This window comes from Delphinapterus leucas, chromosome X, assembly GCF_059928025.1.
Source record: "Delphinapterus leucas isolate spDelLeu-1000000601 "Yukka" chromosome X, BTC_Dleu_Yukka2, whole genome shotgun sequence".
NCBI lineage: Eukaryota > Metazoa > Chordata > Mammalia > Artiodactyla > Monodontidae > Delphinapterus > Delphinapterus leucas.
This window is the reverse complement of record NC_143150.1, coordinates 118340098-118365492: the sequence shown is the minus strand read 5'-3', so window position 1 is coordinate 118365492 and position 25395 is coordinate 118340098. Positions and strand designations below refer to the sequence as shown.

The window sequence follows — 25395 nt, the reverse complement described above, 5'->3', positions numbered from 1 at the left end:
GCGTGATCACCACTGCTCCGCTCAAATGTCACATCCAGGCGCCCTTACGCTGCCATTCAGAAATCTATTAGCAACATCCCAAAGTCAGGAACTTCCCTGACCTACTTTTACCAGGCAGGGGAGGCTTCTAATTCCACAATCAGTGAAACAGCAGAACGTTTAGGAAATGTGTGTGGTGGTGTGCTGGATCAACGCAGGCAAATACAGCCCTGGGGAAAGGTTAATAGAATGTAGCTTCAACGGCTTGCGTGCTTCTAAATGTGCCCGGGTGGGCTTCCCTGGTGGCGCAGTGGTTGAGAGTCCGCCTGCCGATGCAGGGGACGCGGGTTCGTGCCCCGGTCCGGGAAGATCCCACATGCCGCGGAGCGGCTGGACTGTGAGCCATGGCCGCTGGGCCTGCACGTGCGGAGCCTGTGCTCCGCAACGGGAGAGGCCACAACAGTGAGGGGCCCACGTACCGCCAAAAAAAAAAAAAAAAAAAAAAGGATTTGAATGTGCCCGGGTGGTGAGGAGAAAGAACCAAGCCAAAGGGAGTTCTTCAGAACCCAGAACACACCCGCCCCTCTCCCGGTCCCTGTAGGGTGAGTCTATGTGTGCCCTCCACACAGAGGGACCATCGTCTGTATCTGCAACCTCACACCCTGCCCTCCCTCAGTGCTGCAGACCACCGATCGCCCCGGCCCCAAGGAGAGGTCTGCGTGTTTATCCTTTCAGAACGGCAAACTCAAACTCAAATCATCGAATGCTCTATCTAATTATACCTCTCTGCCCCCAACGCCACCTTCCTCCTCTGTTTCCCTTCTTCAGTTATGTGGAAAAATACCTCTCCAAGAAAGAAACTGCTGCTTTGTGCATTATGATTTTTCTCCCCCAAACAATTCATCTTAGAATTCTTTGAAGATGTTCACACCTACATTACGACTGCATTTTGGAAAAACAAAAACAAAAGGAAAAAATCATTCAGGAGTCTTATGCCCCCAACAGATCGAAACTATTTGATTTTGTTTTCATTTTTAAGGAAACAACCTATCGTGGCAGAGACAATTTTCGGCGTTTCTTTCTTGCTCTGTGTTTCATGATAAGCCATTTTCCTCGGGAGCTACAGAGTGGCTTGGAATCTCCTTAACTAGCAATGCCCATCCCCCATCCTACTCCTCACACCTTCGTATTCCCCACACCCCCCGTGGGTGTGTTAAATGATTTCATTTCACCGCAGCTTTCCACAATGTCACACCCATCATGCACAGTACTGGGAGCAACACTGATGGGGAGTAATGGGAAGAAGGGTTGTCCGTCTTCACTGTAGCTTGAAAATGAAATAGTATTGATCACTGTTCTCCCCTGGGTCAGCCACCGATCTCAAACTTCTCCACAGCAAAGGTAACTGGCACTGGCTTGGCTGAATCCCGGAGTGGGTGGTCAAAAGGCACCATGGAATTTGCAAAATTCCCAGACAAAATGAATGTATGTGCCAGAGAGCGTGTTTGGTTTGGGGAAAGGCACTGCTTCGCTTGGGATCCCCCGGAGCAGACCCTGAGACAGAGACTCAAGGGCAGAGAGCTGATGTGGGAAGGGTCCCAGGTAGCCCCAGGGCGGGGAGTCGGGGCGGGCATGCAGCTTTTCCCAGGCGCTCTGACGAGCAGGTCCCGCCGTGGGCTGCGGGGCTCAGTCCCTCTGGGAGTTAATTTCACCTCAGGGCCATCCCCGCTGAGATGGGGAAGCCATAGGGTCTGCCTCCCAATTCCACTGTGCCACTGGTTGGGGGCTGCCCCTGGGGACATAAACTCCAGCACCTCTTGCTTGCTCTGCCTCCGGGCCAAGCATGCTCCCGGGGCCCCTGAAGTGTGCTGCGGAGAGCCCTGGGGGAAGGGCGTGGCGGTGTGCAGACAGGCAGGTGGATGGAGTGCCAGGGATGCAGGGGTCACCCCAGAGCTTCCATTGGAGAGCGTGGCTAGAGTGTAGGTGCTGCAGAAACCAGAGCGTCGGAAAGGGCCACTGGGCAGGTGCAGGCCTGTTGGTTCTTTTCTTCGCTCCCTGAAGTCCCTCCCTGTGTCCCGGGGTCAGGCAGCAGGCCGGCTGCTGCCCAGGTCCCAGCTCCCTCGGAGTGAGTTGGGGCGTCGTTCGAAGTTGTCTGCACCCAGCCTTACAGGGCTCCCAGTGGGGAAATCCCGGCGTTGGAGCCCCAATCACAGCCCACAGACCCTGCAGCAGCTACTGGCCCGTTCAAAGACCCCAGTTTACCCAAGTTACCCCTAAGGAGTAACTTTCACACTGGGAAACCCGGCTGCGGAAACAGCGCTGTCCTCAGAGGTGATGCCTGTTTTGCAGCAGAGTCTGAGCCCAGACAGCCTGCCGCTCTCCCCAGGGCGGAGGAGTGGTCCGAGCCAAGGCCAGCAAGTCGACTGCTTCCTTCTTCCTGGGAAACCTGCTGGAGTAAGTTGAGGCTTTCGTTGTTGTTGTTTGATTTCTGCAAGCTCTATCTTTGTCAAATGCTCTCACAGGCAACATTAAGACAGCTCTGCATATGGCCACCAAAAGACATGCTCAAGAATGTTCGTAGCAGCTTTATTTGCAATAGCCCCAAACTGGAAACCGCCCAGATGTCCGTCAGCAGGAGAACAGATAAACAAACTGTGATACATCCATACAATGAGATGCTACAAGGCAATAAAAAGATGTGAATGCTGATGCACGCGGCAACACAGACGGCTCTCAAAAGCACTGTGTGAACCGAAGGCGGCCAAGCACAAAACACCACGGGGTTCTAGAACAGACGAAACGAATCTATGGAGACAGAAGTTAGAATCATGGTTGCCTTTGGGTGATACTGACTGGGAAAGGGCACAAGGGGGCTTTATGAGGTGCTGGAGGTGGATTCTGTTTTGATCTGAGGGGTGGCTACACATGTAAACAACCATCAGATTTGTGCGCTCCGTGCACTTTATGTGTTATATGTACCTCAGTGAAAAGGTAAAAGAGACCAGTAAGTACAAAAAAGAATAAAATAAGACGGCTCTAGAGGACACCGCGTCCCTTTCTCTAACTCTGTCAGGTGGTGCAATGACCAGCAGGAAGAGCAGGAACTAGTGCTTCCCTAGAGCTTGGCCTCCCAAGGGACAGAAAGGTCAAGAGGGTTCTCTTGGGGGAAGCTGGCATCTTTGCCACAGGAAACAGGGGAGACAGGAGGAAAAACTCAAAGTGAGAAGCGTGGAGTCTCCAGTAGGCCACACTAATGCCTCGGGGGACTTAATCGGCACCCCCTCAAACACACCCACACACAGCCCACTCACACACGACCACTGGGACACCCCACATAGCCCACACGGTCACACACACCCAGAGCACTGCACACATCACACATACACGTCACACTCACACACACAACACACCGCACAGACCCCCCCAACACACAGCAGATGCTCACAGCACACGGGACCTCACACACACACACACACACACACACACACACACACAGAGGGGAGGAGCCCTTCTCAGAGGTCCAGCTCCGAAGGCCCCAGCGCCGTCCGGGTAACCATCGTCCTCCTCCTGCTGCCCACCAAGGCCACTGTCATCACCATTACCACCATCACCATCGTTCCGGGAACATCCCTCACGGACGGGACGTCTCAGCGCGTACACAGCTGTGCCCACAAAGACATCTGCCTGGAGCTGCCTGCTCGCCCCGAAAGCTGTCCAGGCACATCAGGTTTACGTCTGGTCCTGAGGAATGAGTGTCCTGTCACCTCCAGCTTCAGCCCCGGCAGGAACCTTGCGGCGATGTCTATACACCCTCCTCCTCCCTTTCCCCCTGGCCTACTGGCCACTGCCCCCTCCCCCAAAAGGAAGCCTGGCTTCACTTTTGTGCAGGGCAGTATCTTCCCTGGGGCCCAGATCAGCCCTGGCCTTGCAGACAATGCTGACCTCATTGCCAGAAGGTGGCAGGGAAAGCAGCCAATGCCCAGCAGGTGCCACCGCCTCTAGATGGGTAGATGGGATGCCAGGGCCTCCTCACTGTTAATCTCTGTCACGGGCTTGGAGCATACCTGCCACATTCTGAGATGCTGGAAACCCTTTCTTCCACTGTTCTTTGTTACCTTCACTTGAAGAACTAAACCCATCAAGTCCATTTCAGTATCTGTTGACCATCTGGACCTTCTGCAGAAATAGGTCTCCACGCACGGAAGGCAATGAGACGTGCCTGTCGGTGTACCCACCGCTCCCCTCTTAGGATTCTACCCGAGAGATACGCACAAGCATGTTGATCACAGCTCCTTTGTGTTATAAAGACTGAAACAACCTAAATGATAACCAAGAGGGAACTGGTTAACTATCGCAGATTGTTGCTGGTAATACAGAGTACTACCAGTCATTGCAAACTATGATACAGATTGGTATGTCCTGATATGGAAATAATGGCCAAGAAATTATTTAAGGGGAAAACAAGTGAAAAGGTCACGTGGCGGGAGAGAACCTAGATTTCCTTTTGTTAAATGTGTGTATACGTTCAGAACGTAAAGAATAAAACCAAGCTTGTACCAGTTTTCTCTGGTAAGATTAAAGAGGGTGTTCCTTTCTTTGTTTTAGATGTCTATAATATTTTCTTTTTTAAAATATGTTACTTTTTCCCATCCGAAATACAAGATGAGAGACTAAAACCTTTTTTCTAAGGGCCCATCGCTGGCTCCCCACCCATTCTTTTTAAAGTCTTGGGTTACAGATACTCAGAGGTAGCTGGACCTTGAAGCCAGGCACACCAGGATAAAACAGTGAGTCCAGCATTTTCCAGATGTGCACCCTGGGCGTGTGACTCCGCCTCGCTGAGCCTTCTTTCCCTCCATCATCAACAAGCCTCACTGAGAGCCTACTCAATGCCACCTTCTGTGCCAGCCCTGAGGACCATCGTTGTGGACAAAATCCTCACCCCCTTCCCACTTGGAGTTGTACCTATGGCTGTAAAATGAGGGTAACGTTGCAGGCCTGATGAAAGGATTATTATTAACATAAACAATTCCTGGTAAATAAAAGGCCTTGGAAAGCTGCTGGCTATTCTTTTTTTTTTTTTTAATATCCGTAGAGTATGACTTAGTTAAGGTAGGATAAGCTGCCTGACAAATCGCTCCACACTTGCAGTGGCTCACTAACAGAAGCTTATTTCTTGTTTATGTAACAGTCTAGGGTGAGGGCTCTGGATCAAGCACTTCCATTTCACACAGTGATCCTCTCCAGGCAGAGGAGGCTCAGCCACCTTCCTTCCAAGGCTACCCTGGGACTTTGCTCCATCCCAGACAGCCAGTGGATGAGAAAAGAGTATGGAGGAAACCTTGGAAAGCTTTGATGATTGGACTAGAGGTGCACACATCATTTTCACTCACATCCTACTGGTCAGAACTTAGTCACATGGCCATACATAAACCTGCAAGGGAGGCTGGGAAATGTAGTCTAGTTGGGTGCCTGGGAAGATGAACAAAACAGGTTTGGGGGACTAACCAGCAAGTGCTGTCACAGTGAATTAGAGGAAACACACCTCAGAGACTCTGTGTGTGTGTGTGTGTGTTTGTGTCCAGTCTGCAAAATTCCAATGCTCAGGAAGCCTTTGTTCTGGAAAGTTCCAAAGCTCTTTGCTGAACTTTTAGTTTTCCGGAAGAACTCTAAGGGGATATCTTTTTAAACCTCTCTTTTTTATTATCAAGATTGTTCTGCCACCATCTGAGATATTACTAAAAAACATCATCAGCCCCCAGCTCTGACTTTCACAAGATTTGAGATGCTGTCAAAAATAAATGCCAACTCATCAGATTCTGTGTGAAAGAGATGCCAACACACGTAACTCAAACTAAAAGCTACAGACATGAGCTTTACCGTGCACACAGTATCACCTCTCCTCTTCTAAAGGAATTATACGCCAGCCAGCGAATCCATGGACTCAATCACGGGAACTAAGCGGAACTAGAATTTTTTTCCTTAAGCTGGCTCTCTGCGGAACCAATAAGTATTGCGTCTGTCTGTCAGAAGCTTACATCAGAGATCCAGAGGGCTAGAAACCTAATTGTATAGTTCGGTTTACTTTTGTCATCCAGGAGATTATAGAAAGCCCACAGGTGTGGTTGAGATATGGCAAGATGTGTACAACATGATACTAGTCATTCATTCATTCATTCATTCACTTAATAAATACATAGTGAGTGATTCCTCAGTTACAGCACTGTGGGTCCTAGGTTGAGGATACCAAGATGGAAGGCCCACCCATTCACTGTCTAGTGAGGGAGTCAGCTAGGTAGACACACAATAACAATGCACCAAGACACGTGCTGCAGGGGAAGCACAGATTATTAGAAAGGCCACTTGATTCTTTGCCATTGATGATTTACTTGGCACAGAAGCAAAAAGTAACTCATCAGAAAGTCTCCTATGCTCATTAGATGAAATGACTGGAAATGCAAGGAGAAAGGCAGTGTTCTGGGGCGCATGGGCTCTTTATTTCTGCTGTCATTGGAAAAGGAAGTGGGAACAATACGAGGAGCTAGAGATTTTGGAGCCTGTGTACCAAATATCATGCACACCTGTCACTGATTTCGTCAGGAAAGTATTATCACTGCCTATTTTACAGATAGCATCTCTGAGGCCCACAGAGATTAAGACTCTTGCCCCATTATGTAGCAATCTGCAGACCTGGGGATTTGGTCTGTTTGACTCCACAGACTGGGCACTTTTCACTGCCACCCCTCACTGCCTCCCCACGTGGATGATCAGGGAAAGCAGACCCAACAGACAGCCATGGGACCCATGGCTTAAATGTACTGGTCGGGAGAGGCAGCAAAGGAAGGTGGGGAAAGAGGTCGGCCTCGGGAGTCAGTGCTCACCTCCTGGAAGTAATGTGAGGATAAACTCTCACCACTCATTCACTGATTTGATTCAACAAATTTATCAAGCAACAGCTGGCTAGGTGCCAGGCGCTGTTCTAGGTGCTGGGGATACGGCAGTGAACCAGTGAGGTGGGAAGGGACAGTGGAAGAGCGGCGAGTAAATAAGCCAAATTTTTTTGTCACACATGAGGGGGTAATAAACAGATGGCTTTTCATTCTTGATGTTGATAATTAGAGAAATGTATGTTAACAGAGTTTTGGGGTGGGGGTGGGAATCAATTTAAGCACAAGAACACTTTGAATTGCGGAATATATCTTCCAAACTCCTGGAGAAGATAAAGGACATACACACAGGGAAAAAAGACTCTTAAGGACAAGAACCAAAAACAATCATATTTATTCTTTTCTTGTCACCTTTCTATACTTGTAAATTTTCTAAAATAAGTATTATTACTTTTATAATCATAGAGAAACAAATTTACTAAAATGTTAAAGAAAAATAAACTTCACAAGAACCAGAACCTTCCTCTGCGAGCATCTAGGCAGTAACTGACAAGTCAGCCAGACAGGGTGATGCTTCACCGCTATAGTCACGCGGAATGATATCTTATTTCAACACACTGCCTGATTATTTCAGAATTCACTCGCAGGGGCAGCCACAGGAGGAAATACACGCTCAGCACTGAGATATTAGGGACTGAGTCCTGAAGCTTAATTTTTCATTAGGGCATTGTGCCATTTTTCTATTAAGACAGGTTCTTTTTTTTTTTTTTTTTTTTTGAGAAGTGCTGATGTGTAAAACCTCATTTTCTTCCTCAGCACGCTGGCCTATGGATTTTATTTTTAATTGATTTCCAAGCGCTGCGTAGACTGGCAGAGAAACTGGGCTGGTGAGCTGAGTTGCCACAGTATTCCTGGTGCTGGAAAGGAAACTGCAGCTCTGTGAGAACAATGCCTTGGAAAATCTGTAAAACCCAGTCAAACACACCTAAGGTTTGTATGAAAGGGCAGGCATTACTCACGGTGCCTTTGACAGTGAGAACGGAGACTGAAAAGCCATCCAGCCCTTCAGCAATGAATGTGCCCGGATAAATCAGCCAGGTCTAATTTAGAAGCCAAGGAATAATTGTCTAATAATGTCTCAATATGGTGGATTCGATGCATTATCTTCCATGTTTTTTGAATAAAAGAAGATTCCTACCGCCCCTCCCCCACCAATATCAAATACAGAAATGGAAATATCCTCACTTGAACTAACAGGGTCTGTGAGGGACTTAGGATCTTAACATAAGATTCTGTTTCCTGCTAGAAATATTGTTTCAGAAAAAGTAGAAGCAATGATAGAAGGACCACAGGAAACATCTGTGTATACAAACAGGCCAGCTCACTAGGAATAAATATGCATTATGCATCACGAAGGTCTAAATATTTTTATTAACATAGTTTGTTAACCAAGAACTGAGAAATGACGTTCCCTAAGAGTCCCCCATCAAATGCTTTCTTCAATATTTCATTTTATTCTTAGGAGAGAAGTAACTCTGAAATCTTATCTTAGATTTTAGCAATGAGTTTTCTATTAAAAGTTATTTCTTTTCCATCTCAGGCTGAGCAAAGCTCTGGGCCAAGGGGGTTAGGGAATTTGTTTCATAAAACTGACAGCTTGGCGAGCATTCAATCACTCGGCACTACACAACCCAGGAGAACAAATAAGTCCTTTTCTGATGCCGCTCCAGAAACATTACGATGTATGTTCCATAGCTTTATTCCTGCATTCATCCTGTTTGCTTCCTGCAGCAACAAGAAAAGGAGGCAGAAAGCACATCGAAACCTACCAGGAAGTGAAATTAATCAATCACACTCTCATTTGGAAGTCGGAGAAAAATGAGCCTGTTGGGTAAGCTGTTTTAGTGGTGCCTGGCCTTCCTTTCCAGAAGGCCAACACGTTCGGGGAACTTTCGGCCATTTTGCTGTGCTGTCCCCAGTGCCTCCAGACACGTGTCACGGCAAGATCTGACAGAGGCTTTAAGGAGGCAGATAAGGCAAGCTCGGTGGCTGCCTCTGGCAGAGGTGGTGCCAAGGGCAGGCAACTGGCTTGCAGCCTGGTCATCGTTCTGGGCAGCAGAGATCAGTCTGCCCCAAGCCCTGCGCTAGCAGGGCCCCAGCACAGAAACTTCCTGTTTAACAGGCCTAACTCAGAGCAGCTAGACAAAGGAAACTGTTACAGAATTTCTGCCCTCCTCCCTAAAAAAATTACGGGGAGTTTTGGGGTTTTTTTTGTTTTGGTTTTTTTTTTTTGTTTTGGTACTCATACACAAAGCTCTGACTGAAAAAGTCTTGTGTGAGACAAAACTCATCTGTGCTGTGGGAAGATGGTGGTTACTGTTGGTGAGGGGTAATGAAGACGGCACAGGGGGCTTTGGGGAGCTGGTGTGGTCCCCTGTCTCCACCAGGATGCTGGTGATGTGAGTGTGCTGTTTGTGAAAAGTCTTCAAGCAGTGCACTTAATAATACATGCACTTTCCTGTATGTATGTATGTTAGGAGTTCAGACGAAAATCTGAAAATAAAAATCTGTGATGGATAACTTTTAGGACTTCTCCCATCCACATAAGTGGTTTTAGAAGTCAAACTTTGCTAATAAAAGAATAAACCCTATCCCCTCACTGCTTAAAAATTCTGACCTATTTAAAGTGTATGTGAAATAGAAAACCTTTTTAAAATGCTGATACTATCATTTAAGCTTTTACCCACCAAGCCCTTTCTGCTTGGGAAAGAATACACTGTAGGCAATTTTGCTACGACTAATATCCACTCCTCAGAAAGTGATCCAGAAGGGCACAGGGAAACGACAAAGCTCATTTTCACTCTCTGACTCATTTTAAGACAGGCTATTGTTGGAGGCTCCTTCCAAAGACCCAAGTCCCATTTGCGTCCTTTCTTGCTCCTATGCTATCTGAGCCTTGTGGCCTGAGGAATCTCATCCTTACTTTTTTCACATCTTCCTCTATTTTTCTCTTTCTCTTTTATTTCCCCGCACGGAATTTCTCCTTATTCCCGCTGCTGCTGTCCACCACAAGAATGGACTCTGATACCTTTCCCTGTCACTGGTATCACTGATGTCCTCAGATGAGTGTCACCTCACCCTCCATTTCTCTCTGCATTTCTGAATGGAGTGGAAGGCTTGTGTCAGGCCAGGCCTTCAAAGGAAAGAGCTGTTTAGTTAGCTTCCTATTCCAAGCGCTCCTCTGTCCTACCGTTTGGGACACTCAGTCGGCTTATTTACTGAGGTTTATTTTGGAAGAGAAATAGTTGGGATGGGGGTGGGGAAGGGAAGTTTTGAGGACAAAAAAATTGTCATTTGGTTTCAAAAGGGTTATGGATAATGGAGGGCTATGGTCGCTTTGCAAATGAAGATCTGAATGTTCTACTGCTACAAATGATTCTGCATTTTGCTGCTTTTAAAAACATAAAAAGGCTTTTCTAACTATATTGGACATAGGAACGCATTATGTAAAGAAAGTGTTCTGCTCACCCAGGACCCAGTTTAACTCTTCCCACGTCTGGTTAAGGACTTGCAAGTCCAGGATGCCAGCAGGACCAGAGAATTTGTTCACTCACCTAACGTTCACTGGAAATGCCCGGCTGAATCCCCACATGCGCAGGATTTTAAGGAGCACGAGGCACAGGCTAGTTTCCAGGAAAGCAGAATGGAGCGCTCAGGCTCCTATTTTAAGAGAAGCGTTTTCATGCAGACCCAGAGAGGCTATCTGAAAGGGCTCGGGATATGTTCTTGCCTTTTCCATTCCCAAGCTCCCTTTCTGCTCTGTGGTGGCATCCCCATACCGAGTCCCCAGGCTGAACTGAGTCTCCACTGCTTTGGCCCTGATCAGCCTGGCTGTCCAGACTGCAACTCCTCCCCCAGCAGGTGGGGTGACCAACTTGTCCCAGTTTGCCCAGGACTGCCGGGTTTTAAAGCTGAAAGTCCCATGTCCCAGGAACCCCCTCAATCCCAGGCCAACCAGAACAGTTGGTCACCTTGGTGGCAGGCCACCAGCCAAACTCCTCTCTACCAGCTGGGCCCAGTCAAAGCCTGAACCAGCAGGATTACCCATGTCCCCCAGTGCTTACAAATTCTGACCTATTTAAAGCATATGAACTTGGAAAGTGTATTTAAAGCTGCTGACTGAAGGTGCTCCTTGCTGTTGACTATGTCTGTCAGGTCTCCTTTCTTCCCCCATTTCCTGGTTCATTCACTCTTTTCATCATATTCCCTTCAGAACTGGGTGCTCATATGATTACGTGGGCCAGTGCCAAGGTTTTCTGACCACTCGCCTATATCTGGGCCGCCCCATCCCTGGCTACAAAGGGAGGGTGGGACCCAGGTACCCAAACTCCCCCCGCTCCTGGCCCATCAAGGGGCCTAAACGAGAGAAACCAGGCTGTTGTCACAATTTACTCTACCAGCCATTACCAAGTCTCACAGAGTCAGCCTCCTAGATGCTTCTGGAATCCGGCCACTTGCTTCCCCATTCACAGCCACCATGCCGCTTCAGCTCAAGGTCAAGGCCATTGGTCTCCCTGGATTTCTGCAAAGAAGCCTTTTTGGTCTACCTTCCCTCCTGCCCCAGTTCATTCTCCACTAGGGAGAAAAACAAAACATGTAAAGTAAATAACGTCACTGGCTTCTGTGAAACTGCTTAGGATAAAGTCCAAGTTCTTTACCAAGGCTTACAAGACCCATTATGATCTGGACCCCGCCCCCCTTTTCTGCTCGTCGGCCGTAACCTGCCCTTCTGACACCTCAGTTTCCTCATCTGCAAATGAAAACAGCTGTTTCTAAATATCACTGTGCAGTTTCAGTGAGAGCATGTAAATTAAACTCCGGTCCAGATGCTTCGGCTCCATCATGGATCTGGAGAACTTGGAATCTCCACTCCACCCACAGAAGTGGAAAAAGGAATGGGGCACTTGGCACTGGCCATCCCAGGGAGGGGGGAAAGCAACAGATTTGGAGGAAGGGAAGAAGCATTCCATACAGTCGGGGGTTAAGAGCTTCGTGTTCCAAGCGTCCGAGACGGAGCTGAGAGGGTCCAGTTGAATAGAGGAAGGTGGGATGAGCGGTGCTGATCAAAAACAAGAGGGAAGTACTGAGAGCACAAGGATCTGACATTTCACCACCGACTAACGGGGACAGGCCCCTGTAAATAAGAGAAATGAGGCTTTGAGTTCATGCCTTTGAAGACTTGCTTTCGGAAATGGACAAACGGGGAAAGTTGCCTACCTGTAATTTTTTTTAATTAAACATATTATCAGCATCTAAGTACTACGGAGCATACTGCCAGGAGCCACGGAGGGTTGGGTTGTCCTAGATGGTGATTAAAATGAACTTTAGGAAGTGCTGCCTGGCTCAAGAGAATGAATGCTGGTTTGAGACCAAGCCACAAAAAAAAAAAAAAAAAAAGACACATGATTCCTGCCCTCAAAACACAAAACAAAACAAAGAGGGGGAAACAGAGAAAGAAAAGAAAAAAAGCTCAGGTTCTGTGGGAGAAAATATGGATATGTGTACACTTAGGAAAAAAATGATTTTTTTTATTTCACAAATATTCATAAGAAGAACAGCCTAGCAGCTACTTCTTTACATGTGTATTTATTTTTAACAAGAACAACATTCTCAGCACCGACGAAAGCTAGATCAAGAATTAAGGTGGCCAGGGCTTCCCCGGTGGCACAGTGGTTAAGAATCCGCCTGCCAATGCATAGGACACGGGTTCGAGCCCTGGGCCGGGAAGATCCCACATGCTGCGGAGCAACTAAGCCCGTGCGCCACAATTACTGAGCCTGCGCTCTAGAGCCCGCGAGACTCAACTACTGAGCCCACGCTCCACAACAAGAGAAGCCACCGCAGTGAGAAGGAGCCTGCGCACACAACGAAGGGTAGCCCCAGCTCTCGGCAACTAGAGAAAGCCCGCGTGCATCAGTGAAGACCCGATGCAGCCAAAAATAAATAAATAAATAAATTTATATTAAAAAAAAAGAATCAAGGTGGCCAACACGACAGCACCCTTTCCAGGGACCTCTCTTGGCCCCCTGGCCATTCCCACCACTTCACCTCCAATCCTGCCCCAGGGCATTTGTCCTTTGACCTCCAAAATGGACAAAGACCTTAACTAGGGTGAAGATACAAGGATGGGGGACTCAGCTTTGTCACCTGTCTGCCTTGCCCGCTTCACTTTTTTTTTCTTTCCTGTTTAAGTTTTCTGCCACCGTTTAATCGCAGAGAACCGCAGCTCGGACAGTAAATGGGCCTCTCCGACCAGGCCTGCCCTACGTGGTTAGGCAATTCCTAGAGATTATGCTTCTTCCTTCCCCCTGCCAGGCTTTCCAGCCCCTCCCAAGGAGCCCCTAGTTAAAATGAAGGCACTCCAGAACAACTGACAAGGGAGTGACCCAAGCTAACAGTGGTACAAGTAAAGTTGGGAGTGACAGAGGGCCAGGTCCTCAGGACAGGAGCAGGAAGGCGGATTCTCCCAGCTGATGTGAGCCAGCAACCACTGCTCCTTGCGGGACCGGGAGGTAACAGGTAAGCCCCAGGCCACACCACTTTAAGAAGCAGGAATTAGTCCTTAAGCCCCGATAGATAATGTTCATGCAAAGATCCTAGCACCAGCAGCCCCGGAGCACCTGGGAACCTGTCAGAAATGCAAATTCTTGGGCCCCACTCCAGGCCTGCACGGGGAGCGGGTCCTAGGAATCTGTGTTTTAACAAGCCCTCCAGATGATTCTAATGCACGCTAAAGCTTGAGAACCACTGGTCTACGGGCCTCCAAGAAAGGGAGGAGCTGTGCCGGGCTGGGAGGGAGGAAGAGAGGCGCAAAGCGGCTGGGTGTTACAGGAGAGGTGCACATAAGCGAGAGCAGAGGGGCAGAATGGCACAGGGAAGCAAGCACGCTCTAGAGCTGCGCTGTCCAATATGGTAGCCACTAGCCACAAGTGGCAATTTACATTTAAAACAGAAAGACAAATATTGCATGATCTCCCTTAAATGTAGAATATTTTGAAGAAAACCACAAAACCACATTTATAGTAACATAGAGTAGAATGGTGGTTACCAGAGGCTGGGATGTGAGGCAAAAGGGGAGACTGAAAAAGAAAGAAAGAAAAAAGAAAATAGAAGGATGGTTGCCAGGGGTTGTTGGGAGGAGGGTGAATAGCAAGTTAGTGTTTAATGAGGACAGAGACTCAGGGTTCTGGAGACGGATGGTAGTTATTGCTGCACAACAATATGGATGTAGTTAACACCACTGAACTGTACAGTTAAAAATGGTTAAGAAAAAGATGAAAAAGTCAGGCCTCAGCCACACCAGTCACATTTCTAGTGCTCAATAGCGACTTACGGCTAGTGGCTACCATATTGGACAGCGTAGGACATGTCCATCATCGCAGAAAGTTCTATTGAACCACACTGTAGAGAATCCCAGTTCCACCTCCTTTGAGCTGTGTGACCTTGTGTAAGTTACTAACCGTCTCTGAGCCCCCGATTCCTCCTTTATGAAATAAAGCTCATAACATCCACCTACCTCATATGGCTGTTATGGAGCTGGAACTAAAATAATAAATGTAAATCACCTGGTACAACTGTCCAGGCTATAGCAGGAGCTTGATAAATAATAGGTAATACTCTTGCTACTATGATTTTATAAGCAACCATCAGAGACATTTTCTAATAGAATGGACAATCTGCACTGGCTAAGATGGACTCCTTTCACTACGTTTTGACTGCAAATTTCGAAGCTTGTGGGAGTGGCTCTGTTTTCAGCAGGACAAGCCAACAGTGCCATCCTGAAGCAATACCCATTTGCTGGCAGGTCAAAAAATGGGGCATTCTAATCCAGAAGCAGTACTGAAGAAGACTTGTAGGAAGGCTACAATTCTTGAAGTCAGAGAGCCTCATTTTGTGTGGAGATTTTTCCTTTCTCCTTTTAAACCACCAATGTCACAATCCATGGGAAGGGGCCATTGACATTAGACTCAAGGCTTCAGTGTTCTTCATCTAGAAAGATGCCCGAGAGATCTTGTAACCTTCTTGCAAACCTCCCCCCATAAAGAAAGCAAACAAAACACAGCCGAGATATCATCAAAAAGCCTACAAATAATAAAAGCTGGAGAGGGTGTGGAGAAAAGGGAACCCTCCTACACTGTTGGTGGGAATGTAAATTGATACAGCCACTATGGAGAACAGTATGCAGGTTCCTCAAAAAACTAAAGAGAATTACCATATGATCCAGCAATCCCACTCCTGGGCATATATCTGGACAGAACTACAACAAAAAGATACATGCACCCCAATGTTCACTGCAGCACTACCGCCAATAGCCAGGACATGGAAACAGCCTAAATGTCCATCGACAGATGAACGGATAAAGATGTGTCATGCGTACACACACACGCACGCACGCACATATATATATATATATATATATATATATATATATATAATGGAAAACTACTCAGCCATAAAAAAGAATGAAATAATGCCATTTGCAGCAACATGGATGGACCCAGAGATGATCATACTAAGTGAAGTAAGTCAGAGAAAGACAGGTATCATAAGATATCACTTATATGTGGAATCTAAAAAAATGATACAAAGGAGCTTATTTGCACAACAGAAATAGACTCACAGACATAGAAAACAAACTTATGATTACCAAAGCGGAAAGGGGGAGGAGGGATAAATTAGGAGTTTGGGATGAACAGATACATACTACTGTATATAAAACAGATGAACAACAAGGCCGTACCGTATAGCACAGGGAACTATATTCAATATCTTGTAATTATCTATAATGGAAGAGAATCTGAGAAAGAATATATATATACAACTGAATCACTTTGCTGTACACCTGAAACTAACACAACATTGTAAATCAACTATCCTTCAATAAAACATATATACACACACACACACACACACACACACACACAGCAAAGAGCAACTGTACAACCTGGAAACATCCTCTGTGCTGAAGAGCAGTCATGAGGGAGAGAATGGGCTGGGAAAATGGGAATAATATCTCATATGGGGTTTCATTCTAATTAGGAAATAGGGAGTCACTGAATGTTCTTGAGCTAGAGTGACGAACTTAGAGGGTTGCTTTAGCGAGAGGAAGAGCAGCTGGGGGAGCAAGACAGGAGTGGGGCAGAGTAGTAAGGAGACTGAGGATCCTGCCAGGTGAGCCATGCTGAGGCCTGTGCTCCCGACAGCAGTGGGCAGGGCTGAGGAGAGGAGGACGGTGGGTCGAGCCTATGTGAACTGGCAGCAGAGTTGACATGGGGAGCCAGGGATAAAGGGTCCAGGCTCCCGGCATTGACGCTGCATGCTCAGACATCATGTCCAAGAGGCCAGTTTTCCGCTTCAAACTCCTTTGGAGGGACTTCCCTGGCAGTCCAGTGGTTAGGACTTTGCGCTTCCACTGCAGGGAGCCCGGGTTCGATCCCTGGTCATGGAACTAAAATCCTGCAAGCGGCGCAGTGTGGCCAAAAAAGAAAAAAAAAAAGAAAAACAACTCCTCTGGAGAAGTATTTCCATTCTTCACATGGACTCTGGACAAAGCCAGCTCTGTGGGTAACGGGTCAGAAGAGTCAGGTAAGGGACTGGCAGCAGGACCCTTGCTCAGGTCGGGTTTTCTGGCTTAGAAATCATAACAAAGGCTCCCTTTCCTGATCTACTCAGGCCTCCTGGGTGAATCCCAGACTTTCTAATGTTCTGGATGAGTAACATTAAAATAAAAGGAGGATCCAACATGAGTTGGACAACTTCCGACTTTGTCAAAAAAAGATGTTAAACTACAAATGTCATCATTCATAAAAGAGACTTTAACACTAAGAAAAGTGGGAAAGGCCATTTTAGAATAAAGGGAAGCTCTGTAAAATGGAAAAGGTTTAGCTTTAAAAAAGAGACTGAGTACATTTTCACTCTTCTTCCATTTAACTGTGCATGGGTAGAAATTTTGTCCCACATGGCGTGGTAGTCCTCAAGCCCGGTCCGTAGGGATCACGGGTTCATGTGACTTTCCAAAACGGTTCCCTGTGCAGTTTGGGCTGTAAGAATCAGGCTTGATGACCCCAAACCCAACTGCCCAGCTCCTAAGAGCAAAAACAAGGCTTAAGGTTTCTGGCATGGGTGTGTCTAACATGGAAAGGCCAGGCAGAATCAGTCTCTTCTAGCCTTCTTAAAATGCAAGTGATAAGCCACAAAGGATCCTAGAACAAATATTGATATTTTCACATTCAATAATTCCATATTTAGTCTAGCGGGTTAGTGATTTCTTTTTTTCACAAAAGGAAATTGCACCCAGAGCTAACTGCTCGATCTGAAATGTATCTGGACATTGTTTAGATGTTGGAAAGGAAACGGTAACACTGCAGAGTTTTAGCAAAGAGGAGGGCATTATTTGAGAAAAAAATGCAAATGTAAATTAATAGAAAATGCAGTCCTGAATGGTTTTCAAAGCTTCAATGTACACAGTGGAAATAGCGCCTCTATTTTGAGCTTTCCTTGACATTTTTCTTATTTTTAAATGCAAAAGGAAATTCATCGGCACAGGCTCAATCCATTCCCATCCATTGATTTCTTGGCCAATCAACGGCCACTGTAATCTGAAAAAAATAACACCAGTTTCTCTGAACCTTTCCAAGTGAGGCTGTGTTCAGCTAAGCTTAATAAAGAGAAAAACAGCAAGGACCATCTGGAAAACACTCTTCCGGAGTCGCGAAAGATAGTGGCAGCCTTTGCCCAACCTGCTATAAATAAGTGTCTCAGGAAAAAAAAAAAAAAACACCCGATTTTCAAATCTGTTTCTACTTAATACAGCTGCAATAGAGTTTATTTAGCTTTTCCCTATAGCAGGAAGACTGTTTGCATTTTTATGACAAGGGTCTAAATGTTTTTCACAGCCATTTCCATTGCCATTATTTTGAGGAACAACATACCACTCGGACCTGTCTGTTGGCTCCTGCAGCACAGTGGTGGCCCCAGTGGGCTCTGCACCACGAAACTGGCCTCCAAAGCCCAGATTTATGATCCTGCTTCCTCTCCCACTGTTGCAGCCATCACCCAAATCCTACCCTGCAAGGGCTGGGCAATTCAGAATGACCAAGAGTCACGTGCTGCGTATCAATTATTTATCTGCCTGGACCCGGCACTCGGTGGATGCCTGCCAGCTCATTGCCTCTTCCTTCACGCTGACAAGGAAGAGTCAAACTACTCTTCAAGGGAGGCTAGAACTCACCACTGAGGGTCTAACTGCTGGCTTGGCCAACCCCTCCATGCTCACCTTTCCATCTTTCCTCGCTGGCTAAGCCTGCAAAGGAATCCCTCTACAATCGACACTTGGAACTCCTTCGGACACTCTTTAGAAAAGGTCGGCCTGCCTTGGATGGCTGCAAAATGAAGTGGCCCCCAGTGATGTCTGCACTGAGCACCTGGCCATACCCTTGAGCACCCGCAAACACCCGTCCCCCTCCAAAGACTGTCAGGGCAGGCTTGGTCCTGGGACACTGTCCTGTGGAACGAGCAATCCACCTCTCTGTTCTCTCTCTGTCCCCCAAGCGCCCATCCCATTTCCACGGATGGGCAGGGAATGGTTCAACCCCATGACACCTTCCCCGTGAAGGCAGGACCACCCCCCTTCTAGCCTTTCCAGGGACCACCAGTAAGAAGATGGCCGAGGGCTCATCCAGCGGCAGCATTCCATCTGTTACTGTTGACTGCAGGCATTACCAGGACGGAGCTGGCTGAAGGAGCCCTGCTGCCGTTCTCTTTCCCAAGCAGAACTGCTGCAGGGAAATAAATGTGTGTAAGAGGGGGGAAAACCGGAAGGGGTGGTGAGGCCCACCTGAATTTGAACGTCCAATAATTTTGAAAAATTCTCCATCTCCTCACCATTGACTTTCTCTCTCAACAGTGCTGGAAAACACAGACATGAGTGGTGGGTAAAGCGCTGCCACGATCTGAAATGAGCAGAGCTCATGACACCGAAATAGACTCAGCAGTGAGAGGCCCGCGTACCGCAAAAAAAAAAAAAATTTCTCTGTATAATCTCTTATACAATCTCATAGACCCTTCCACCCACTTTAAAATTAAATCAGGCACATGACCCACTTCCAACTGTTAATTAATCACCCCCATGAATTGTACATGTAATTCAGAGGGGGAAATTGTGTCTTTTATTATTTAGAACTGAAAATTTCCAAAAGCCACAGATTACCTATTAAATCTTGGTCTAGACCAGTGGTTCTCAAGCAGGGTCCATTTTGCCCCAGAGGGGACATTTGGCAAGACCTGGAGACAGTTTTGGCTGCCACAACGGGGGTGGGGAGGGGCCAACACTTCTGGCATCCGGTGGGTGGAGGCCAGGGATGCTGCTAAACAGCCTACAGGGCACACGGCAGCCCCGCAGCAGGGTGACCCGGCCTAAAATGTCATCAGGGCCAAGGTGGAGAAACCGTGCTCCAGATAAAGGCAAATACGCTTGGCCTTCAATATTTGTATCTTTGGCAGTCATCAAAGGAGAAAAATCCCATTTTCCTTGAAATCTAAGGTTGGCTTACATATATGTTTACTAAGGACATATTTACTCCTTTCCAAATAAATGAAACAGGTTCTCAATCTGAATCTGGGAACATTAAAGAAATACTGCGATGACGGTGGAGCTAGGCAGGGTACATTTTAAATGCATATTTCATCAGTCTAAATGGATGGAAATTAATATCTCATAAAATAAAATGATTATCTAGTTACATTCCGTACAAAACCAAAATCAATACACTGCATCCTACTTAACCTGCAATTAGTGTTTTAAAAAACTAAACCAAGGAAATGCCATTCTTTCCCATTTCTTGCTAGCCGGGTACACACTTCTGAGCATGAGGCATTAAAAAGCAAACAAGCAGACAAAGCCCCCCTTTTTTTTAAGCAGATTTTTCCAGAGCATAAAAAGCTTTCTGAATCATTCTATTTTATTTACTATAGATTCAATCATTCTTTAGTGAACAACACATGCAGCCCATTCTGCTGGCTATGCCTGCATGGCTTTCCAAATACCCTCAAAACTGGCATGATGACTCACATACTTTGTGGCCCCACTGTGTGTGCGTGTGTGTGGGGGGGCGTGTGTGTGGGTGTGAGGTGGGTGTGGGAGTCCTTCAGCCAATTGTTTCCATAAAGTCTTAAGAGCAGGTGCAGAGATTCTCTAAAATTCCTTTAGTTCTAGAACATTCTGTGTGTCTGTGTGGTGTCCCCAGCATGAGGATGGGCTTCGGGCAGGAAAAAAAGCGTGTTCCTAGAGTTGGCCTAGAGCTTCCAGGCTAAAACCGTGGAGGAAAGAATGACTGACAGCTATAGCATTTCGACCCTTCCAGGCCACCGTTCCTTTCCGTGAATTATAAGGCCAAAGTGGGCAAACACACAAAGGCAAAAATAACAGCAATGACAAAAACGCCAAAGCATACCCAGCCTTGGCTGCCAGTGAGGCCCAATTCCGCTGCTGAGAAAGAACAGTTGCTACAGTGCAGCTGGAGGAGCTTTTCCAGGGAACTGGTAATACCCTGGCTGTTAATGAATTATTTTTCGCCAGAATGTCGGATTCTTCCTGTGCTCCAGTAAACAGTCTGCTTCTGCCATGGGAAACAAAACCAGCTCCTTCCGAGGAGCTCAAGGAGGTCAGCCAAGGGTCCCCTGTGGGGCCAGCCCCCTCAGGAGCCAGAGCCACAGGCGCCTGACCTATAAATCACCGAAGCCCCAAGTTCATTATTCCAGCTCTTTCTGTTTCCTCGGGCCATGCCCAGGGCCCAGGGTAGGGCCCAGGAAGACCGCAGTGTCTGCCGTGAGCCTTCCCCCACCCTCCTGAACTGCCCCTTGCTCAGGGCTCCTCATCGGTGGCACCACATGTGTGTAAAACTGGCCTTCCTGGTGTTCATCCTGTCTCTCTCGCAGAAACTGCATTTATTCCCTTGCTCTTGTTTTCATCAAGCTGTCAGGAAATGACTATGTGCATCCCCCTCTTTTCCTTTCTCTCCTTTAAGACTGGCCCCAGACCCAAATAACCCACTCTCAGCACAAGGCTGCCTACTTGGGACACTATTCTCCAAACACACATCCCCGGGAAGGATATTATTAGAGCAGGTGTCAAGGAAATCAGTCGCTCAGGAGGGAGACAGCTCTCCAGTGGGCAAGGACACTGGCCTGGGGTGGAGGAAAGGACGGCCAGCCCTGCCCACCCCACCCCTGTCTCGCTCTCTCATCTCCATTCAGTTTCAGGAGCCCGCATTCCTCACGGAAGGTGACTGAGCAAACATGCTCATGGGTAGGCTTGATGGGGACCCCCAAAATGGCACCTTAGCTACTGATAATCAAGGTTGCCTGGTGCCAGACTGGTGTGGCTCTTGAGTCAGTCCCATGCCTCCCACCTGCCATGGGGATGGAGGGCGTTTATGCCCCCCAAAACTTCTGGAGGTGCTATGAGGCTGAAGACACAGGCTGGTAGAGCAGAGCTGCCTAAGAGAAATACATATGTAATTTTAAAGTTTCTAGTGGGCCCATTAAAAAGATAAAAAGGAACAGGTGACGTTAATCTTAACGCTAGCTTATTTAACAAATATATTCAAAATATTATCATTTTACCATGCAATCAATATAAAAATTATTAATGAGCTATTCTGCATTCCTTCTTTGTACTAAGTCTTGGAAATCCTGTGCGTATGTTATCGTCATAGCATACCCTGCTTTGGACTAGCCACCTTTCACCTGCTGAAAAGCCACATGAGACTAGTGGCTACTATGTGGGATGGTGCAGGTATAGTATATTTCCGTCATCATAGAAAGTTCTATTAGACAGTGCTGGGCTGAAAGACCAAAAAAGCTGTGGAAAGAACAGTGACGTGTGAGAGCAGGATGGGCGATAAGAATTACAGCAGAAATGGGAACTGCAAGGATTGGGATGTTCTAGGAGCCCAGCCCTACCTCTAAGCGGAGATTAAAATGGGCTCTTACGAAAGGCCCAGGGCCCATGCCGACATGGCGGGGGGCTGCGGGCTGCCCTCACAGAGGTGGCAAGGCCAGCGAGTACAATCGTTACTTAAGGCATCTGCTGCTTGAGCAGCCTGTACCTTAGCTCTTCGGATCTGTTTAAGGCAGGGGCCGGGACAGAAGATCACCAAAGTCACGTATGTTCTTTCACTCACAATTCTGGGTTTGCAGCCTAATTTGGTGAAGCAGATACAGAAACATGATCCAATTACATGTGCCTGTGTCTGCGCGTGCACGTGTGTTCCTATGAGTGTTCTTGGCTGGAGGGAGAAGGAGGGTCATGTGCGAAATCCAGAAGTACTAACGTGGCCGCCCAAATCACCTCCTCGGCAGCTGCCATCAGAACACAGCAGAGCGGTAGCCTTGAAAGGCTCATCAGAAATTGCGAGCCACAAAGGAGACGCCTTGAGTCTGGTAAAAATGAGATGATGGGCATCCGGGCAGACGGTCAGGTGGGAGGGAGAAGCGGCAATCAGAGGCATTCTCCAGAGACAAGCGCTGCCAACTCTGCAGCAAGGATGTCACCCTGATCCCCAAAACAAGCTTAATTCAGGGTCCCACACAGGCTTTTGTGCACGGGAGAGTGCAATTAGCCATCCTTCCCCTTCCTCAAAAGCCTCATTCTCTGAGGTCCCCCTCACATTCTGATCATGGAGGCAGCAGAGTCAGAAACAACTCATATGTGGATTCAAATCCTGGCTCTCCCAGTGGCCCCAGAATTTCTAGGGGGTTAAAGGCCACCATCTGGTTGGAAGGGGGCTAAAAGACTTGCTTTGATGGTGCAGTTGCAGAGTAAGAACCCACCTTATCTTTATTTAGAGTTTATTTATTTGAGACGGTTAAGAGTCAGAAATACCTTACCTACCCTCTGGGCCCACCATAGACCTCAGGCTAATTACTTAATCTGTCTCATCCTCAGTTTCCTCGTGTATAAGATGGGAATGCTAATGCTCATCTCACATGGGCTCGTCGGCTTGGAAACTACCCAGAGCTAGAACTGCAGCAGGACACCAGGCGCTCCGAGACCCCAACCAAACACAAATCTCTGGATTTCTCCCTGCTGGTCTCCCTTGATAATAACTTACAGCTCCCTCCCACCACCATTCACTCCATCAGTTCCATCATTTAGTCACTCAACTCTCATTCATTAAGCAACGGTTGGGTGTTGGGAATTCCAAGATGAAAAGGCACAGTCTTTCCATCTGAAATAGTTAAGGGCTATTTGGGGTCTATCTACTTGGCACATAAGCATGTACCCTGGGGGGCTGGGCTGCCTCACTGGTGCCCCCCTCCCCCAGTTAGGTACTATATTTGGTAGGGGCTGAGGACTCCGGTCTCTGGGAGAAATAAATAAGAGACTTGGGGGAAGGGTAGAGGAACATGTTGCCCCTTTAAGTCATAACCACCGAAGTCTGGAATCAGACACTCAACTGGAAATTTCTCTGAGCCTCAGATTCCTTATCTGTAAAATAATGCCTCTGTTACATCATGGTTTCCCACATGTAAAGTGTCTGGCAGACAGAGGGCAACAACAAATGTTAATTTCCTTCTTGACTTATTTCCCTCCACTACCCTCCTTCCCTGAATCTAAGGTTACAGAAGGAGCCAGAGAATAGACACTTGCTATTTTCTTACTGTAGATTCAGAGCACACTGTGTGTGGATGTCTCCACATACAGAATACCTCCATTCTGGGTCAAACGGGTCTGGGGAGACCAGTCCTATCTAGTCTTCAGGTCATTATAGCTAGGGCTATATTGGTCTTCTGGTGCTATAGCACTTCCAGCAACACCTCGTCACACACCTTCCAGCCTTTTTCTTTCTTTCTTTTCTTATTTTTTTTTCCATTTCAGGGGTCCTGTCTTGGTGGCTCTGCTTTCTGGCTACAAGACTTTTCATTTATTTTACAGTTCTTGACCAAAATGCCCATCAACCAAGTTCTCATATTGGCAATTGGCGTCACCTGGAAAGCTGTTTTCTCATTTGTTCCTGAGATGGGCAGATTTTCCTGGGCCAAAACTCACCTGTGGAGGTCTGGGCCTTCTTTGCATGATAAAGGACCTCTCTGGCTGGCTGAATGGTACCATGGGCTGGTGCCAAAGCAGCCAGTATACCCCAAGATCCAGTCTGACTTGGCTCGTGGTGCCCGGCCACCCTGTCGACGTCTCTAGTGGGCATCTGTCAGAATGAGGCGGAAGCGCCCATTCACAGGATATTGTGTGTGGGGTGGGGGGTAGGTGGCTTCTCTGGGCTTCCAAGGGGCAGAGAAATTGGGATGCCACCGGGCTTATAGCCTTCCAGCCACCCCGCCTTCAGAAAGTAGCACAGCTCCCTGTGTTCCCCTTTGAGAAGAAAACACCGAGGACAAAACAGTGGGTAGGGACAGGATGCTGCTCGGGTGAGCAGCTCCCATTCACTAGCCGCCCCACTGCCCTCCTCCCATGCTGCCACCCCTCTACTGGAACAAAGGCATATCACAACACATTTTCAAAGTTATCAAAAGTCTCTTGGTCAATCAACAAACGATTCTGATGACGCAAAAGGAGGAAGAGAGACGTCTAGAAAACGGTGGGAGATTCCTTGGGAAAAGCACACAAAACCTTGCCCGATGCACGCAAGGCTAAGAATTGTTTTCTCCCTGCTGGCTGCTTTTCTCTCTGTTCTAAAGAGCAGCTTCCAAGAATCAGCTAAATAAAGGGCTCACACTAGAGGATGAGAGATAATGCTAAACCAACAAAAACAAAGACCCAAATGAAACAGAGCCAGCCTGAGAATCCGCGGTTATCAAAACTTTGTTTGGCCGTATCTATTTATCATCGCTGCACACCCGGGCTCTGCGGAATATCATTCTGTTGATGTCACTTATCCTCAGCAAAATATTTACACATCCTTAAAAACGCCAGATGAGGGGGGCCGCCCCCGCACTGCCGCGAGCGGCCCCTCAAGCCCCGTCGCCGAGTTCTGGGTAGACCGTGAGGTGGCTAACGACGGTGGGTGGCTCCAGCGGGCACAGGTAAAAGCTGCTGACAGTTCCGGCAACGCGGCCACGCAGGCGCTGCGCCCTGCCCTGCCCACCTCTCCCCTACCTGACTCTGTAAGAAGCAGCCACATCCCCGATACGGTGTCAGCGTCTCCTCCTCCTCCCCCTGCCTTTCTCATTGATTAAGTTCTCAAACCATTGTTAAAGCCGGGTTGCTTTTCCCCGGAAAACTGGGCTGAATTCATTAAGCTTCCCCCATCACAAAAGGAATATTCATAAAAGTTTGGCAGGCAGAGAGGGAAGCTGACTGCGTGCCTTGGGGGTGGGTGACAATTCGCTCCTCCACAGCCACCTTCTTCTTCCGTGCCCCATCCCTCTCTGCATCCATCCGTCGTGCCCCAAACCTACTCCAGGGACTTCTGACAGGGAAAAACAAAGCAGCAGCTGTCTGGCAACATTTCTA

General features: G+C 47.6%; 1 protein-coding gene across 5 annotated transcripts in view; it reads right to left on the bottom strand.

Annotated features, from left to right (window-relative positions):
* RAI2 (retinoic acid induced 2) overlaps positions 1-25395 on the bottom strand; it is a 400131-nt gene that overhangs the window by 33758 nt on the left and 340978 nt on the right. The window lies entirely within an intron of this gene.